This window comes from Sorex fumeus, unplaced genomic scaffold, assembly GCF_029834395.1.
Source record: "Sorex fumeus unplaced genomic scaffold, SorFum_2.1 ptg000012l, whole genome shotgun sequence".
Classification (NCBI taxonomy): domain Eukaryota; kingdom Metazoa; phylum Chordata; class Mammalia; order Eulipotyphla; family Soricidae; genus Sorex; species Sorex fumeus.
The window spans coordinates 995,308-1,014,623 of record NW_026606069.1 but is presented as its reverse complement, the minus strand read 5'-3'; the positions used below and the strand labels follow the sequence as shown (position 1 = coordinate 1,014,623).

The window sequence follows — 19,316 nt, the reverse complement described above, 5'->3', positions numbered from 1 at the left end:
ATAGAGATCATGCTCTCCACAAATTTAAGGCAGAGGAAGATTTGTGGAGATGTGGGCACAATATATGCCACTTTCCTTTGGAACAAGCAATACCTGAGAACATAACCAAGAGCCATGGGATGCAGCTGGAATTGAGAGTCTGAAGTGGCTGACTCAAGTGCTTAAGAATCTTTACCTTTTGGGGATACTGGAAACATTAGTGGTGGAGAATGGGCACAGGTGGAAGGATGGGTACTCGATCATTGTATGACTGAAACGTAAGCACAAAGTTTGTAAGTCTGTAACTGCATCTCACGGTGATTCATTAAAAAAATTTAAATAAGAAAAAAAAGAAGAATCTTCACCTTTTGGGCCAGAGTGAAACCGGGAGGGCGTTTACCTTGCACGCGGCCTTTACCTTGCAGGCAGACAACCCAGGTTGGATTTCCGGCATCCCATATAGTCCCCTGAGCACTGCCAGGAGTGATTCCTAAGTGCAGAGCCAGGAGTAACCTCCTGAGCATCACCACGTATGACCCCCCAAAACCTTTACCTTTCGTTTTTTGGCTTGGGAACCACACCCAGCAGTGCTCAAGACTTACTCCTGGCTCTATTCTGAGATCACTCTTGGTGGTGCTCAGGTGACCACATGGGGTCTAAGCCACATTGGCTGTGTGCAAGGCAAGCACCCTACTTGCTGTACTTTCGCTCCAGCCCCTATCATTTTTCTGAAGACAAAAGTGGTAAGATGAGCCTCTGCTGAAGAGACACTTGGGTCACATAAATAACCTTATAATTAATCTAATAATCTAACCAATAGCATTTTCCCATCTCTCTTCTACTGACATGTCGGTTTTCCTTTGGGGAGTTAGGTCCTCAATTGACGTGGCTAAATAAATGCTCTGTGTAAACCAAACTTCCTCAGTGTTTTCATGGGCACACAGGAAAACTGTCCTGTCCAAGACACTCGCATGAGGTGGGTCATGAGAAATGTTCTGGCCAATGAAACGCAAGCAGAAATGCTGCAAATGACCTGAAAACCATCTCTCCCGCCCTCCAGTCTTCTATCAGTGCTGACATAAGAGAGGTGACTTATCATGATCTCGGACAAGGAAGCAAATCAGGGTCATGGAGTTACCACTTAGAAAAAAAAAAACACATTACAGAGACTCCTCACTCTGAGCAGCCCGGATCTGAGCAAATTCCATGCTGGAATTTGCATGAATGGAAAGTGAAGTGTTGCTGTATTAGCCAAGTCCCTGGTTCCCAAAAGTTTACGGCCTACTCTGGGAGATAAGATATAAACCGTTAAAGGAAAAACAACATTAAAATAACTACTTCTGTAGTATTCTGAGCATCTGTCATGTAATAATATATAATCCTGACTATAAACAAGCCAGGTAGGAAATATTTATTATCCCCAGTGTGGGAAAAAGAAACTGGGGCACTGCTTGCTTTAGGCACTTGCTCAAGAGCACATAGCTAGAGATCGGCAGATCTGGGAATTGAGCCCAGATTAGTCAGACGCCAGAGTCTACATTCTTAAATATTCTCTGCTGTATAATACTAGGCAGTTGATATTTTTTCAATGCCTATTTGTTCAATAAAAGCAATAGCAACAACAACAACAAAAAACTGACAAACACTAGTGGGGTGTATGAAAACATGTCTATTTTTTTTTCTTTTGGGGTCATACCCAGAGATGTGCAGGGCTTACTCCTGGCTCTGCACTCAGGAATTACTCCTGGCGATGCTTGGGGGACCACATGGGATAGTGGGAATCAAACCAGGGTCAGCCGCACGCAAGGCAAATGCCCAACCCGCTGTGTTATCACTCCAGCTCCAACTTGCTGTGTTATCACTCCAGCCCCAACAAGTCTATTCTTAAAACTAATCACACATGATGTAAAGTTGAGACACATCTGCAGAGAAATTGTGTGCACTGCACTATGTTACTCAACATAAGAAGCCAAGGAAGAGAAAGAAAACTGGACAGTGAATGTCACCCATACTAGCCTGAGATCTTGGGCCACTTTTACTCTTAACCAGTTTAAGTTTCCTAACAATCACAGGAAGTATATTCTCTAATCGTCTCTCCATCACAGAGGAGAGGGTAGCACAGCGTGGCAAAGACTTGCTTCTGCAGCCAGTAAGAAGTTAGACCAAGATCCACATCCACACTGCCTGGTTTCCAAGCCCATACTCTCCCTGCTAATCTGTCACGCCTCGTGACTCAGCATAAAGAGCCCAGCATCTGTCTCAGGGATTTCAAATGCTGCCATTTCTGGCCATAAGACACCTGTCTTATTTCTCTTAGCCTTAATTTCCTTATCCCCAAAGTGGTGCTTGTTATTTATATTATCATTTTAATTATCACTAGAGAATGAGACAAACAAAAAAAAGTGAAGAAAGACGTGATCCATACAAGCACACAGAGACAGAAAATCCAAAGATGTAGGTCAGCCACAAGAAATGACTCAATTCATCTGGTCAGCTAATTGTAGTCATGGCTGCACACACACACACAAAAAAAGAGTTTGTTCATTATTGTTTCAGGAATCTTTCCATTGGTGAGCATTTTCCTGGCCTATTTAGGTAATCCTTGCCCATGATAACTCTAGAATCCTTCTTTTCCAACTTCAGTTTGCTAGCATCATTCTCTTTCATTCCTATATTTCATCTAGAAAATCCCATTGGATAATGCTTTTTATATTTTTGGCAAAGGACCTTTATATTCTTCAAAGAGGAGGTCCTAAAAGGCAGCTCATAGAGAAGGGATCACCAAGTAAAGGATGCTTGAAGGACCTGCTTGGGATGGGAAATGTATGCTGAAAGTAGACTATAGACCGAACATGATGACCACTTAATACCTGCATTGCAAACTACAATGCCCCAAATGGGGGAGAGAGAGAGAGAGAGAGAGAGAGAGAGAGAGAGAGAGAGAGAGAGAGAGAGTAAAAGGGGATCCACCTGCCACAGAGGCCGTGGCAGCAGAAAGGGGGGGAGGGGGATTGGAGGTTGGGGGGGAGACCAGGGGGGTTGGTGGGAAGGATACTGGGAACATTGGTGGTGGAGAATGGGCACTTGGTGGAGGGATGGGTACTAGATCTTTGTATGACTGAAACATAAGCACAAAAGTTTGTAAGTCTAACTGTATCTCATGGTGATTCATTAAAAAATAAAACTTAATCAATTAATTAATTTTTTTAAAAAAGAGGAGCTCCTATATAAAATGGATGGTGAGAGGGGCTGGGAGGGGCACGGGGGGGGGGGGGCGAACTCAACCTTTCTTGCTGACTAGGATCACTCCATAGCATAATCCCAAATTACCAAAAGATCCTCTTCATACTGAGGATGAAAATGGTATGAAATTAAGAAAGTGAAGGAGACAGCATGTTTGGAAAACAATAGACACCATTCTCAGCAGGGATGTCATAAAGAATTTCATGGAGCACTCATGAAATTCTTTCACTTGGTTACTTGACATCCCGCTATTCATTGTTTAAGACCTGAAAAATATACTGTACTTGAAATGAGCACAGGAGACCCAGGAAGAAGAAGCCATTCTTTATTATTATCATTATTATTATTAGTGAATCACCATGAGATACTGTTACATACTTATAAACGTTCGTGTGTGCATTTCAGTCATACAATGATCGGTTACCCATCCCTCCACCAGTGCCCATTCTCCACCACCAATGATCCCAGTACCCCTCCCACCTTCCCACCCCCTCCCCCTCTCCACCCTGCCTCTGTGACAGGGCTTTCCCTTTTGTTCTCTCTCTCCTTTTGGGTATTGTGATTTGCAACCAAGGTATTGAGTGGCCATCATTTCTGTTTAGTGTGCTCATATGCTAGCTTACCTCAGCATTGGATCATACCTGACAGAAGTGCTGGATTTGTTGTCATTACTAATTGCATGATGGAACTGAAATGTTTTCCCACATATTCTGCTTTCTAAAGTAAGCAGCTGCTTTGGGTTGATTGAAGAAAATCGGTCCAAACAGTAAAGTAAATCAGGGTAAATGGCTATAAAAAAATGACAGAAAGGAAACTTAAGAAGTCACTCTCATCTCTTTTCTCTACGGCATCAAAGTCAATTTCTTTCTTATCAATCTCTTCCAAATGCAGTCAGCAAAACATATAGTTCTAATTCTTTTTTTTGGGGGGGGGGGTATTTTTAACTCCTCAGTGAATGTTTTTCTTTTCTAAATTCTAAGCCTAGTTCTTGCCAATTGCTTTCCTTTTCAATTTTTTTTAATTGAGGTGGGATGCCACACCCAGCTCTGTTCAGGGGTTACTCCTAGCTCTGGGCTCAGGGATCACTCCTAACAGGGCTCAGGGAACTGTATAGGGTGCTAGAGATTGAACCTGAGTTGACCGTGTGCAAGTAGGGTGCCTTACCTGCTGTCTATCTCTCTGGTCCCACCAATTCCTTTCTAATGTATTCAAAAGCACATAGATGTCTAGTCCCACAACAAGATGACATTTCAATTAAATCCAATTTAAAAATTATGCAAAATAGAAGACATCGGTGAACCCAAAGAGCTCGATTTAAGAATGTGTAAAATACTTGAATAGTCACGTCACGAAGAATATAGAAATACATGAATAATAAATACATCAAAGTGTTCAAGGTTAGTGTGAGCCAAGAGCGAGCTGTCGTGGGCGCTGTCGTTGCGCGCGCCGCCTCCTGGGTTCCGAGCGACCTAGCGGATGCCGAGCGGGCGAAGATGTCCGAGTACATCCGGGTCACGGAGGAGGACGAGAACGACGAGCCCGTCGAGATCCCGTCCGAGGACGATGGCACCGTGCTGCTGTCCACGGTCACGGCGCAGTTCCCGGGCGCCTGCAGCCTGCGCTACCGGAACCCCGTGTCGCAGTGCATGCGCGGCGTGCGCGCGCCTGGTGGAGGGCATCCTGCACGCGCCCGACGCGGGCTGGGGCAACCGGGTCTACGTGGTCAACTACCCCAAAGATGACAAAAGGAACATGGAGGAGGCTGATGCTTCATCGGCGGTGAAGGTGAAAAGGGCCGTGCAGAAGACGTCTGACCCCATCGTGCTCGGCCTGCCCTGGAAGACCACCGAGCAGGACCTCAAGGAGTATTTCAGCACCTTCGGCGAGGTCCTCATGGTCCAGGTAAAAAAAAAAGATATCAAGACTGATCACCAAAAGAGGGTTTGGCTTTGTGCGGTTCACGGAGTATGAGACCCAAGTGAAGGTGATGTCCCAGCGACACATGATTGATGGACGGTGGTGTGACTGCAAACTTCCAAATTCTAAGCAAAGCCCGGATGAGCCTCTGAGGAGCAGGAAGGTGTCTGTGGGCCGCTGCACCCAGGACCTCACTGCCGACGAGCTGCGGCAGTTCTTCTGCCAGTACGGGGAGGTGGTCGATGTGTTCATCCCCAAGCCCTTGGGGGGGGGGGGGGCGTTTGCCTTCGTCACATTTGCAGATGATCAGGTGGCCCAGTCCCTGTGTGGCAAGGACCTGATCATCAAAGGCATCATCAGCGTGCATATCTGCAACGCGGAGCCCAAGCACAATAGCAATAGGCAGTTAGAGAGAAGTGGAAGATTTGGTGGTAATCCGGGTGGCTTTGGGAACCAGGGCGGGTTCGGGAACAGCTGGGGCGGCGGGGCGGGGCTGGGCCACAACCAGAGCAGCAACATGGGGGGCGGGATGAACTTTGGCACCTTCAGGGTCCACCTGGCCTTGAGGGCCAGGACCCAGGCCACCCTGCAGAGCAGCTGGGGCATGATGGGGATGCTGGCCACTTCATCTTGTAACACATCATCAGACAAAAAATTCATTTTCAAAAGAGATTTGGTATTATAGCATTTGTAGAGAACAGCCAACATAAGCAACAGGTTCTCAACAGCCTGCAATGCAATTCTTTAAACATCATTATAAAGAAATTAATGTAATAAAGTAAAAAAGAAAACACATAAATACCTTTGTGATAAAGATTCAAGAGAAAAAGAATGAGAAATTATCCTGAATTGCAAAAGAAAAATTTGCTGATAACCTTTTAAGTCCTAAATAAAGAGAACTTCTCTTTAATCAGACCACTGCATTCTCAATGTAATATACAACATAATTTTAACAAGATTACAGCATATAACAACATACAACAATATAACAAAATCAAAGATGTAATCATCTACTTCCTGGAAGAAGAGGCCAAGCCTGTAAAACTTAACATGAACTATTCCCAAAACAAACTAATATGACCTCCACTAAACACATTTTAGATCTACCACTGACATTTAGTTAAACCACCGAATTTTCTTACCTCCTTCCTTTTTCATATTTCACATTTCTTATTTCTCTAATTTTTCAACATGTGAGTTCTGAAAAGACCTCAAATTTTGTCAGAAAAACAGTGCCTAATCCCTGACCAGAGAAATTTACTTTCATATTTCTACTTTAGAAAAAAAATCATTAAGATTGTTGATCTTTAAGAAAAATAGAAAAAAAATTGTTTTCTGCGGCCAGAGAAATAATACATGGATAAGGGGATTGGCCAGCATTCAGCTGACCACGGTTTTATCCCAAGTATTACATATGGTGTCCCAGAGTTCTGCCAGGAGTGACCTCTAGTGCAAAGCCAGGACTAAGGCCCTAAGCACAACTGTGTGTACCCCCAAAACAAAATTAAACAAGCAAAAGAAACTTTTCTGTTGTTCTAAAATAAAGCACTCCTCTGAATTTATAACCGATTTCTGTGTCTCTCTTATTCTCTAGCATTGCTAGATACTGAACCGGCAGCATGATTTTACACCAAAAATCAGCTTAGCATTTAGAAATGATTTATGAGACACTAAATTCATAATTACCATAATTATAAAATACCTTAAAATTTAAATATTTTCAATTAAAGTAAATAAAAGCAAATAACGCAAAAAAGCAAACTTCAATTTAGCAAAGTTACATTTTCGTGCGTCTTTTTTTTCATAAAATGTTTCTTTTGGAAATAAATCGATATTCAAACAAAACACTCCTATAAATATTGGCACTTCTCTGGGATCTTAGAGTAGAAAGAACTCTTTCCAGATAGCAGAAACTAAAGGAGGGTAGAAAGGGAGGAGCAGGAGTATCGGGTTCCTAACACTTAGGAAGAATGAAACTCTAATAAGTAAGATGCTAGAGCAAGGTTTGAATCTCTTCTCTGTCCACAATGCTGCACAATAGACCACACACCCATCTCAGAAACGTTAAGCAAGCGAATCTCTTCTGAAATACTTAATTAAAAAGGGTTTGCCAGGAAGACGCTAGTCTCCCTAACTCCATTCACCTGCCACAATAATCCTTAAAACCAAAGCTTCGAAAACAAGACTGAGAGTGAGTCTCGCTAAGCTGCCCCCTACCCATACCATTGGGTAACAGAACTTGGGTGCCTCTCTGCCTCCGTGGGTCATGTCACTTTCTGGAGTTGAAGAAGTTCGCTCTACACCGGGATAGCTGTCACACTCACCTTTGCGCGCAGCACCCTTCTCCTATTTTAAGTCCCCGGCTCTCAGTCCCTCCTGGAGCAGAAAACCAATTATCTCTTGCCCAAGCTTGCTTGAGCCTCAATAAGATTCGACTCCACAGTTAAGAGAAAACCTGACTCAGGTTGGAGCGCAGCAGCGCTAAATCCAAGACAAAGGTTGCCCGGCTGGTACACAGCGCCTCCCCCGGCCCCCAGCACCACCCTGGACCATAGGTGCGGGTCCCCTTCCAGCCCGCACCAGTACCTCGCAAGCCTGTCCAAGGGGCTGTCACTGATGCCGCGCTTTCCGAGGGGTGCGGCTCTGTGACTAGTGTGGAGCTGGTGTAAACAGCGCGCCTCGCACTGTGCATCCACCAGAAAGGACTCGCGCGCGGAGCGGGCGCTGGGATGCAACAAAGGTAACTAGCCAGGGCAGGAGGCTCCCAGAGCATTCCCTCCTCTCTGGACCCGCCAGCAAAGGCACCTGCTGCTGGGGCTGGTGCTCCAGCAGTGCTCTAGAGCTCTAGCTTCGCTCGGGTTCGGGGACACACCTGCCGGGACACCCGGCCCGGGGGTGCGGGCTCACTGCCAGGCCGGAAGGCGCAGGGCCGTCACTCACCCGTGGAGGGCGAAGTCGCTCAGGCGGCCGCCTGCAGGCGTGCAGCCAGCAGCCCCGAGCGCTGGCATCTCCCCATCCTTTGTCAGTTGTGGGCGGAGCGCTCGTGCGAGCTCTCGCGGCTGTGCAGCTGGGTGGCAGGCAGCCCGGCTGGGGCTCAGCTTCCCAGCCCTCTCCCCTCCCCGCCTCCTCCTCCCCTTCTCAGTCCCGCTCTCGGAGCCCGCACTCACTCGGCTCCCATGATGTCATCTGGTGGAAATCTGCCATGCTCAAAGACTGGAATAATCCAGCGCTCAAGCAGGGAACGCCTCGCGGGCGGAGGCGGAGGCACAGCCTCCAGGTGGACCCCGCATCTCCTCGGCCAGATAACTGGAACTGAGCGCAGGACAGGGGAGGGCTCTGCGAATCCTGAGGGCCGGGTGGAAGTGGTGGGGATCGCGCCAGGAGAAAGGGTCACTCTCAGCTGAGATTGCTAACTCCACGGATACACTTGCTAGCAGAAGCCCAGAGGAAGGAGAAAGTTTTGTTTTTGTTTTTTTGGTTTTTGGGTTTTTTTGTTTTTGTTTTTGTCTTTTTGGAAGCTCCAGAGCTCAAAGAAGGACATGGACACCTGTGCTGCAACCAGGAGGATAATTGAACTGCTGGTGGCCTGGAGTCCTTGCTTGCCAGGGAAAGTTTGGGATGGCAAACCGGGAAGTGCCAGTGCCAAGCAGCTTAAAAGGGTGGAGAAGGAAGGACCGCTACGGGAAAAAGACTGAACTGAAACAGTGAGAAATTTGCTGGTAATTGTGACCTCTGAAACTAACAAACGATTCCCATAAGATAGAACCCAATAGCTGAAATTCACCAGTATTTTAAGTATTGCACCCCCCTCTTCTTCTTCCCACCAAATATTACTGAGCATTCCCAAGACAAACTTCTTTCTAAATCTTACCCAAATGGTGCTTTCTCTGATGAAACCATTTAAATCACAAGAGGTTCCTTATGAACCATGAAAGATGTGATGTAAATTCTTCTGTTACTCAAGGTTGCTTATAACATCAGTTGATGCTTTGTTAGAGATCTTGGCAAACAGTTTCAGTGCGTCTGAAGATTCTCCTGAATTAATGGCCATACGCGCATGCGTGCACTCACACACCCGGGTGCGCGCACACACACACATACACACACAACCACAAGCACACATCCACGGAAAATCTTAGAGTCAAAAATACATCTATCTTGTGCGACTTGATGTTGAAAACTCCATTAAGAGAGGACCCCCAAAGAGGTCTGTGTGTGCTTTAATGTTTACAATAGTCTCTTAAAGTTCCCACTAACTACCTACCACTATTATTAGGAACAAACTTAAGATTGCAGAGAACATCAACAGTCAGTACAGGCTGGTTAGGAAGCTGAACCCAAAAGCAGCTGGGTAGGAATGTGTGACTTTTCCATGAGAGTTCATGGAACATCATTCTTTCAAAGCATAAAAATTGAGTATAGCATTTATTAAAATGTGGGTAAAATTAGAGTTCCCTTAACCTCTATAAATAAAAAGGACCTATGATAATAACTTCAAGGCTAGTCCACTGGAAGTATTCTGAGGAAAAGATAATAAGTGTTAAAAAGTAGACTTAGAAATTAAAAAAGTGAAGACAATGGTACATGGAGTTTAGAATTAATTTAGAAAATCTGAAAGTACTAACTTGCGTTTATTGATTTTCAATGTTAAAATCTTAATATGCATCAAATTATTGATATATTACTAACATATGTTTTACATATTTTAGCATTCTATCAGTGCTCTTATTTTATTTTAGTTTTTGTACTTGGGCCACACCAGGCTGTACTCAGGGCTAACTCCTGATTCTGCTTTTAGGGATCACTCCTGGCTGGACTTCAGGGACTATATGGGGTGTGGGGAATCAAGCGAGGATCAGCAGAATGTAAGGCAAAAACCTTAACTACCTTACCATTAATGCTCTTTGGAAAAAAAAAAACACGATCACTTACTTTAATGTTTTGTGCAACATCATATGCATTTTTCTTGATGACTGCATACATATTAGGCATTTTGTTAGTCAATGGTGGCTCTCCTCAGTGGTATGCAGTCTTTCATAATTATAAGGAGTTATTTGTATGAAGTTACTGTCAAACCAGTAAGAGTGCATTTTCAGGATTGTTGGTAACCTGGACATGTTTTTCCCAAATACCCTTGCCTCCCTCTGTGACAAGGCCCAACTTGCTCATATTCACCTTCATGACTGTACCTTTGGTGAGAGCACCAATGCAGCATAGAGTGGAGATGAAGGATCTTTTTTACACCAAGTGTTAGCAGGCAAAATGTAACTTTCAGTTCAAGATGTGGTTCATGAAGATGAAGTTCATGAAGGTGGGATGCTCTCTGTAGCTTGCTGAGCTCTCCGAGATGGAGGCAGGAAATGAACCTGGGTCAGCCGCATGCAAAGCAAACGCCCTACCAGCTGTGCTATCACTCCAGCCCCAAGTAAGAAATGAATGGGATGAATTTAAGAGGAACAGCAAAAGAATCATTGGAGTCCCAGAGTAACAAGCAGGCAACTCCAATGAAGTAATAACAGTTCAAGAAATCATCGCTGAAAAGTTCCCAAAGCTGGAAAAGCCAGGAATCCAGATCCAAGAAGCCCAAAGGGTGCCACTTAAAAGAAATCCCAATGAAAAGATCTCAAGACATATCCTAATAAGAACATCAAATATCATAGATAGACACAACACTGAAAGCAGCAAGATCAAAGAAGGAAATTACATACAAATAATCATACTTTAGATTTACAGCAGATTTTTCGTATGAAATTCTCCAGGCCTGAGGTCAGTGGTGGGATATAGTTAAAAATTTAATGAAATGAATGCCTCACTAAGAATACTTTACCTAGCCAGATTCTCATTCATATTTGAAGGAATCATACATAACTTCATGGATGGACTTTCCTTCCCATAGGTAAAGCCGTTTACCATAAGCCCATAGTGAACTTTATACTCTAATGAAGAACAGGTTTAAGATCAGTCACACGATAAGATTACCCACTCTTACCAGTAGTGCTCAGCTTAGTATTGGAAGTCCTCACCAGAGAAATTAGGCAAGAATAAAAAAGGACACCCAGATAGAAAAAGAAGTCAAGCTCTCACAAATAACAAAAATAAACTATACTTAGAAAGCTCTAACGACTCTTAAAAAAGAAACAAAACTATACTTAGAAAGCCCTAACAACTCTTAAAAAAAGTCCTGGAAATGATAAATTTGTATAGTAAAGTGGCAGATTATGAAATCAGCATGTAAAGTTCACAGCTTTCCATATGCGAATAGAGAAACACAAAGGAGAGATTTTTTTCAAAATAATTTTTACAGTAAAGGCCCTCCCGCTGATCATCGATTTGCTTGAGCGGGCCCAGTAACGTCTCCATTGGAGACTTTGTTGTTACTGTGTCTGGCATATTGAATACGTCACGGGGAGCTTGCCAGGCTCTGCCCTGCGGGCGAGATACTCTCTGTAGCTGGCCGGGCTCTCCGAGAGGGGTGGAGGAATCAAACTCGGGTCGGCCATGTTGGCTGCGTGTAAGGCAAACGCCCTACCGCTGTGCTATCGCTCGTGTCTGAGAAAAATAAGTACCAAATACATAGGAATCAGCTTAAAAAGAGAGGTTAAAGACCTATTCAAAGAAAATGACATGACACAAGACGTTAGTTAGAGAAATAAAAGTATACTTGGAGAAATGGAAGCACACCCCCTGCTCTTGGATGGGGAGCAAAATGACAATAGTCCTCAAAACTTTGTATAGATTCAATATATATGACAATATATATACCACAATATCAAACTGTACTACAAATGGTAGTAATTAAAACAGTTTGGTACTGGAATAAAAACAGACTCTCAGATCAATGGAATAATATTTAAAATGTAGAGACAGATCCTCAGGTACAAAATCAGTTAATTTTTGAAAAAGGAGTGAAAAGCATAAAATAGAACAAGGAAATCCTCTTCAATAAATGATTTTGGTAAAACTGGTCAGCCATATGCAAAAAAAAAAAAACCCAGTAAACTCAGAATCCCTTTCTAACACTTTGCACAAAATTCAGATTCAAATGGATTGAAGACCTCATTATCAAACAATAGTCCATAAGGTACATAGAGGAACTGAAAGTAAATTATGAATAATTTTGTAAGACATGGTGATTTAATATATTTTAAGAAAAATAACTATGTGACAAAAATATTATGCAAAAGCTAAAGAGAAAATAACACTTAAATTTCATCAGTACTGTGGGACCAGACCAATAGTACAGCGAGTAGGGCATTTGCCTTGACATGGCTGACCTGAGTTTGATCCGTGGCATCCCATATGGTCTCCCCAGCACCACCAAGAGTAATTTCTGAATGCAGAGCCAGAAGTAACCCTGAGCATCACTGGGTGTGACACAAAAAGAAAAAAATCATCAATACTGCATTATTTCCATAAATTAAATTGCATAAAAAATGTATACTGACTTTTTCTTAAGTTTTCTAAAAACAGTCTTGTTCTCGATATTTCATTCACTCTCAACAGAATGACCATCTCTGAATGCAACAGTTATATATACCTAGGTCGAGAAGTCAACATGATGAATCACCTGGCACCTGAGTTACACAGGAGGAAGAGAGCAGCTTGGAATGCCTTCAAGAGTGTTGAAGAAATAACTAAGAGGACAAAGAACCTCCAGCTCCGAGCACATCTCTTCGATTGCACTGTTTTTCCTGCATTAACATATGCCTCAGAGACCTGGGCCCTCCGAAAACAGGATGAGAACACTATTCAGGTATCTCAAAGAAGAATCAAAAGAGCTATGTTTGGAGTATCATGCTTCACTCAAATGAGAGAATCTGGAGTTCTGATCTCCATCAACGCTCAAGAATCAGGGATGCTGTCTCATTTGCCAAGGCATCAAAAATCAGATGGGCTGGACACATAATGAGGTTTGGAGACGACCTCTGGACTAGAGCCATTACTGACTGGATTCCATGGGACGTCAAAAGATCACGTGGATGCCCACCTACAAGATGATCAGACTTTTTCGTCAAGACCCTGAACGATCAGTTTGAGGCTCTTCATGTTCCTAGAACTGGCAGATGCCATTGGGCTATACTAGCACGCAACAGGGATGAATGGAGACGTTCCTGGCACCTGCTCGAGCAAATTTATGAGTAACAGGGAATCAAGTGATCAAGTGATCAATAACTTTATTTTCTTAATTTTTATTGGAACCCATACACTTAAAGTGGCAGAATTTATGAGATTTATAAATGTTAGTGATAGACTTTCTTAATTTAATTGAGCAGGATACCTAGTCAAATGAGTGAGCAGTTCAATGTGTTGATCTATGGATGTGGGAATCTCAGACACTGACATGAAGGTGATTACCTGTATGACCCTAGTAGTAATGAAGACCTGCAGTTCCACACTTAGTGGACCTAGGTAGGCATCCAGAATTACACTCAGAGCTTCCTTTGGGACTTCAATTAGTGCTTAGGATCAAAATGTGCAAGAAATGCATCATAACGCCTGTACTTTCTCTCTGCCCCTGATTTCTATTCTTAAACTACATTTCTTGAATCCAGGGAAAGTCCAGGAACACAATGAGGCATATATAAAATAATTGGTACTTCTGTGTTACTTGTAAGTCCTTAAAAATGCACTTGACTTTTCTTACTTTTGTGGGCCTCATCTGTCAAGTCAAAGTGTTAATAACTGCACTATTTCTCTTATTAACATATCGTGAGGAGCAACTGACTATCAGAGATCGAGGTTTCATTCCAAAAGTGTCACGAACTGATTTTGTCAATACCATTTTTATTAAATATGGAAATTAGACTGAGTTTACATTTACACTGTGCCCTTTTAAAATGAGTTATTTTTAGAGGAAAATATCTGATCTTATATGTGGATTGTGCATTTTATATTGAAAGTAAATATTATTGTATTGACCTACTTCTTTCAAATTTCCTTTTGTAATATCTGTTTCACCTGGGACTTTAAAAAGATAAAAGTGTTTCTTTGAAAAATCAAATCCTTGGAGAGGGGTGGATTAGCCCAGGACCCACCCAAACAGAGCCCTGGGAGCCACTTGCTCCCATGCTGCAAAATTGCTGCCGTTTCTCTGACCGGACTCCATCGTCTCTGGACCAAGTCTCACGCAGAAAAATCACCCTGCTGAAAATTTGGGTATGTGGGTATTTGTGACTGAAATCTCCTGACTTTCTCAGGGTCAGGATGGGCTACCTTCACTCATCCCCCTGTACTTCCAGAAGTCCAGGCAGTCAGGTCCACACTTCAAAGCTGCTGCCCAGTTAAAAACTTTAACTCCAGCTCTGTCGCCCAGTTAAAAATTCTGAACTTCCTAGAGTGACATCTCCAAACTCTCCGTTACTAATATTCCAGTAGTAGTTCTCCAGATTGGATAGACATAACATAGAAAGCAACCAATGTGGACTATCCAAACAGAAAGCTGTAACATTTTAGAAATCCCTCATACAAGAACTTAATGTCTCCATGGTGAATAATTACAATTTACACTGTCTTCTAAGGAAATATTTTTTGATCATTATGTTAGCAAATTATTGATAACAACCAATATAAAATAAATTATTGTGGGCCTCTTATGGAGGTAGGCTTGAGGGGTGGTTGGAAAAATTGGCAACAATGGTAGAGAGAAGAAGAAAATTGTGGTGAAAGTCTTTAAGAAATCATCATGAACAAGTTTGTAAACTACAAACTTAAAGAAGATGTAGGGGGTGGAAGTTATGTAAGTAAGCCTTTCCTATTTCATGCAAACTCCAAAATGTATTAGCACAAAATTTCTTTAAAAGCTTTATTCATGATAGGTAAGGAATGATTATTACCATAATGTTATCCAAATACAAAATAAAATTTAATGCAATCTATCTTGATTTCAGAGTTGAAAACTTACTTATGCAAATGAGAAGAATAATTTTATTACATTGTATTAAAGGGTTTATTTTCTTTGCTTACATAATTTAAAATCATCGAGCAATCACAAATTTGGCTCTTACTGATATATTTTCGGATCATTCTAGTTGCCATTTCTTAAAGTTTTATTGGAACAAATAATATAAAGTAAATTTACTTTGTGCCTAAGTGGGCAAGTTGGAATTTGGAGGGAAAATGGGAACATTGGTGGAGGGAAGATCACATTGGTGGTGTTGAAACAGTAAATGACTGAAAAAACTGTATAATGAATAACATTGTAAATCATGGTGTTTTTAATAAAAGCAAAATGTTAGCGTAATTAATATAAATCAAATCCTATTAGGAGAAAATATAGCATTTTATTCATTTAATATTTTGTAGACAGCAATTATCTCTTAAATAAAGTTCTGCTAATAACACCACTGATGTAGTTCTATAATTATTTTTGTATGTTTTTCACAAAATATTAGACATAGCATAGTAATTTCCTGTAACTTTATAATAATAGTTAAAAATATCTAGTTTTAAATCATATTGAAAATTGTTGAAAACATACTAACTAAAGAAACTAAAGCAAAAAGTTTAAGTGCTCTTTTAACATTTCACACTTAATATTTGGCAGAACTAAAACTATAAATCATTCTTTAATATAACACATGATTTGCTAAGTAGCACATTTGTGAAGACTTCACAAGGAAAAAAGCTGAATTTAGTTTTAAAATCTAATATTCAAAAAGGTTCAAAAAGATCAAAATATCTTATGTATTGATTTTATTTGAGAAAAGTTAAGAAACAAAAAATATTCTAGGGACTGGAGTGATAGCACAGTAGGTAGGGCATTTGCCTTGCATGTGGCCAACCTGGGTTTGATTTCTCCATCTCTCTCGAAGAGCGAGGCAAGCTACCAAGAGTATCCCACCCTCAGGGCAAAGCCTGGCAAGCTCCCCATCACATATTTGATATGCCAAAAACAGTAACAACAAGTATCACAATAGAGACATTACTGGTGCCCACTTGAGCAAATCAATGAACAATAAAAAGACAGTGCTAATATTCAAAAAGATAACTAAATTGATTAGTAGCAGATTTCAGTATTCAGATAGTATCAGTTTTCTCTAAGTTCTGTGAAGTAGCTGAGTGAAATCCTGTCTGATTTTAAAAGACAAAAATGGCATCAAAATTCTTTGAAATTGAAACTGTATAGTTTGTAATTTTTTTTTTTTTTGCTTTTTGGGTCACACCCGGCGATGCTCAGGGGTTACTCCTGGCGGTGCTCGGGGGACCATATGGGATGCTGGGAATCGAACCTGTGTCGACCATGTTGGCTGTGTGCAAGGCAAACGCCCTACCCCCTGTGCTATTGCTCCAGCCCCATAGTTTGTAATATTTTCTACTATAATTTTAGCTTTTTCTTTTTTTGCTTTTTTATTACACCCAGCAATGCACAGGAGTTACTCCTGGCTCTGCACTAAGGAATTACTCTTGGCGGTACTTGGGGGACCATATGAGGTGCTGGGAATTGAACACGGGTCGGCCTTGTGCAAGGCAAAGGCCCTACCCGCTGTGCTATCACTCCAGCCGCTAAACTATTTTTGTTTCTTAACTTTTCTCAAATAGAATCAATATATGATATATTTTTATAGAGTACTTTTTCTTTTTCTTGTGGAAACCATTGTTCATATGCCATGAAATCGTGTTGGTAAAAACATGAACATCTAATAAAAAAATATCTAAAAAGGACTTGCGTTTAATCTTCCAAAATAAGAATTAGGTACTTATGTATCAAACTATATTGGATAACTACTAGATAGTGTATATAAATATAGTGTGAAAGTAAGCAAAAAAAGGGGGGGGGGAATAAACCTTTAATTTTTATACATTGCCTTTGATAGATGAGAAAAAATCTCAACAAAAGTACAAAATATTTTAGTTGACTTTATTTTGTTATAAGAAGGCATAAAACTGAGCTAAGAATTCTGAGCAATAAGATAGTGAGTTGGGCATTTTCCTTGCATGTGGACAACTGGGTTTGATTTCCTGCACCATGTACAGTCCCTGGAGCCCTGCTGGAAGCAATTCCTGAGCACAGAGCCAGAAAGAACCCCTGAGCACTGCTAAATGTGTCCCCTCTCCTCAAACAAGAAGGAACAACCCCCCCCCCCAATAAACTCTGAACTAAAATGTATCATTAGTTTCTAGCAAATAAAATAGCACAGTGGTAGGGCGTTTGCCTTTCGCACAGCCAGCCTGGACGAGCCAGGTTCGATTCCTCCACCCGTCTCAGACAGCCCCGCAAGCTTCCCCGTGACGTATTCGATATGCCAAACACAGTAACAACAAGTTTCATAATGGAAATGTTACTGGGCCCGCTCGAGCAAATCGATGAAGAACGGGAGGACTCTCTTCTCTCTCTCTTCATTATCAGATCTATATTTAATGACCAACAAATTGGAAATCATGTAAGAACTACCATGTCCTATGAGGAAATGGTGTCAGCAACTTTAGTAAGGACTTGATCCCTAAGGTAAATGAAAGCCCCGAGAGCTTGAAAAGCCAAATTTCTTGCATGAAACATTATGTCTGGTATCATAGCTGTCTTTCCTCCTACCAAACATGTAAACCACTAGATTTTACTCTAAAAAAGAGTGCAAAATATGTGCATGCTGAGGAGTTCTCACCGGGTTTAAGCAAAAAAAAAAAAAAAGATTTTCAACATCTTTTAAAAAATCCTTTATGAAACTAGATATTTAAGTTCTATTTTGTAAGATTGTAATCATCCACTTATTCGAGAAATGCCATGTGCTAGATTGCTTTGAGCATGACCACTCAAAGCAAAGTTTCTGCATAACTTTATCTCTTTTCCTTACATCTTTGTTTTGGCTTATTTTCAATTCAGTGTCAAGCCCTATATTTTTATGGAGAATTGATTTCTTTAAAAATAGATTGCTCGGGCTTTCCTTACTGATTTTAAGACTGTGCTTAAGGACACTGTACCCTCTGTGGTTCAGTGTCCTTTACCCAAGGACACACTTGATCAATTTGTGATTTAGTTCTGTTCAACAAAGAAATAATCTTTATGGATGGAGGTGAATGCTTTCAGTTGTCACAAGATGAAAGCTGTGTTTCTTTCTTTCTTTTTAAAATCTTGGCTGAACAAAAACAGCATCAAATTTATTCACTGAACACTGTAATTCATTTCTGGTCCTGCAGCCATTTCACTTTTTTTCTACTGACTTTTCAGGCACCATCTAGTTTTATACTTAAAATAGACAATTTTGAGCTCTTATTAAATCTGTAAAATTCCTCAGGAGTTTCTTCTAAACCCTTCTTCTGCTATATTTATCTGTCACTTTCTTTGCTTTTCATTGCAGGTCCAACACCAGATGGATAGTAAGCCTTCTTGATATAGAGAAAAAGGTAATGCATTAGGAGGTCCTAGAGAGTGTCTGGTATGAGATAAACTAGACTATGTTTAATCCAGAATTCAGTAATCTTGGTACACCTTTCCCTTCTTCCTTTATTCTGACTGTAACGATTGACTCAGTTTCTGGAATTAGTGTACCATGTTTATTGCTTGCAATAGATACCTACTCTAAACAGAACAGTTGTTGTTAGAACTCTGATAACAGGTGTAATACCAAATCATCTTTTTGTACGATGAGTATTCTGTGCACCTACTTGGTATGGACACAAAGGTGCTAAGGTACACGTGAGACTCTACACAATCTGAGAGTTCATCCAGATTTTTGAGAAGTTGAGGTTTCCAGGCTGAGATAAAAACCTCATAGTTTATGTTATTTGCAGAGAAAAAAAGTTAGACCCCACCTCCAGCCATGGCATAGTTCCTTGTCTTTACCACAGAAAGAAAATAAAAATGAAAGCATTCAAGCAGAAGAAAGTGGAATAAATGGTAGAGAATATTCAAGGAAGAACATGGACTTCTCTAGAAAAAGGAAAACAATAACTCAAAAGAGTCGTATTAAAAGAATATAGTACACACAGAAATAGGAATTGTAGATATTTCTAAGATAGAATGCCTTGAGTTGCTTTGGATAGCTGATTATATAAGATTTTATTTTTCCTAAGATGCTCCAGGAACTCTGGATTTCTTTTCATCAAATCTATGCACAGTCAGGGATTAACTTTGTCCTGAGAATCTTTTCTCCTTTTCTGACTATATCTTGTCATTCCAAATATTTCTTAGTTTGGAAATAAATTTTGCCTAAAATTTGCCTCATGGTGACTGCCTATTTCAT

General features: G+C 41.2%; 1 pseudogene; it reads left to right on the top strand.

The window, feature by feature from the left end:
- The first annotated feature begins 4,715 nt into the window (after nt 1–4,715).
- LOC130020469 (TAR DNA-binding protein 43-like) lies at nt 4,716–8,455 on the top strand (annotated as a pseudogene).
- The last annotated feature ends 10,861 nt before the right edge of the window (nt 8,456–19,316 follow it).